Here is a 1,430-nt window from a genome sequence, read left to right on the forward strand (position 1 = left end):
CTTAAGCCCAAGAGTTTGAGGTTGCTGTGAGCTGTGATGCCACAGTACTCTACCAAGGGTAACAAAGTGAGACTCTGTCTCAAAAAAAAAAAGGAAAAGAAAAGAAAAGAAAAGAGAAAGGGAGAAAAATGTAGGCTTTTAAAAAAATTCATCCATTATGGTAACTTCCCTGTATTTTAAGTTTAGTAATTTTTTATAAAAGAAATAATATTTCTTCATAAGAAAAAAATACTTGAGCCAAATACAGTGGCTCATGTCTACAGTCCCAAATACTAAGGAAGCTGAGGCAGGTGGATCTCTTAAACCCAAGAATTCAAGGCTGCAGTGAGCTATCATCATGCCACTATACTCCAGCTGCCATACCCTGTCTCTTACCAAAAAACAAACAACAACAACAACAAAAAAAAAAGAAACTTGGGACAAGAATTAAAATCACTAATGAAGAATTTTTAATGAGCAAAATATTTTTAAGACAGATTTCTCGCTGATTCTATCAGATGTCCACAGTCTAAGCTATAAAAGAAATCTTGTTATATTTAAAGGTAATTTATGCCATTTCTAACCCAATACTTGCCTTATTTTTTAAGAACATATTCCTTCATCATAAAAATATACACGTCACTAAATGACACAAAAATGGTGTAAAACGCTATTAAGTCTTGGAGCATGATTTGACTTAAAGAGACAAGTGAGATGTTTAGAAAAGTCCCTCAACTCATCCCTCTACAAACTATTCGTTTACATCTTATGCTTGTTCTTGTTCTATCTTGCTGAAATCAAAATAGTCATCAGCTTTTTATTTAAATAAAAACAAAAATTAAAACTTAAGAGATGTTACAATGTTGAAACCTAAAGAATCAAAAAAAAATTTTTTTCTTGAGACAGAGTCTCATTATGTTGCCCTGGGTAGAGTGCCGTAGCATCACAGCTCACAGCAACCTCAAACCCTTGGGCTTAAGCAATTCTCTTGCCTCAGCCTCCTAAGTAGCTGGGACTACAGGCGCCCACCACAACACCCAGCAATTTCTTTTGTTGCAGCTGTCATTGCTGTTTAGCTGGCCCGGGTTGGGTTCGAACCCACCAGCCTGGGTGTATAGGCCAGCGCCCTACCCACTGAGCTATGCGTGCCTCCAAGAATCAATTTTTTTAAAATATCCTATATTTTATAAAGAAAAATACCTAGGACTAGAATAGTAACATTTCCTCTAAACATCATTTCACTGTAGTAATGTGTTTAACCTCATCATCTTGTAAGAACATAGGTAAAAATGCAAAGAAACTACAAACATTTGGCCAAAACAAACAGGGCTATAAAAATTCAAAAAAAAATTTTATTTCAATAAGTTTTATTTTTTTAATTTAAGATTGACATGAGAGTGCAAATATTTAGGTTACATTGTTTTCATTCCTGAAATAAAGTTCAAGTTGTA

The 1,430-nt window shown here is 34.3% G+C and overlaps 1 protein-coding gene across 1 annotated transcript in view; it reads right to left on the bottom strand.

The window, feature by feature from the left end:
• Positions 1-1,430, bottom strand: part of VPS13C (vacuolar protein sorting 13 homolog C) — a 190,569-nt gene that overhangs the window by 166,707 nt on the left and 22,432 nt on the right. The gene's annotated exons all lie outside the window — the stretch shown is intronic.

The sequence above is a fragment of the Otolemur garnettii genome, unplaced genomic scaffold, assembly GCF_000181295.1.
Source record: "Otolemur garnettii isolate 467f Iridium unplaced genomic scaffold, OtoGar3 scaffold00011, whole genome shotgun sequence".
In the NCBI taxonomy this organism is placed as follows: Eukaryota; Metazoa; Chordata; class Mammalia; order Primates; family Galagidae; genus Otolemur; species Otolemur garnettii.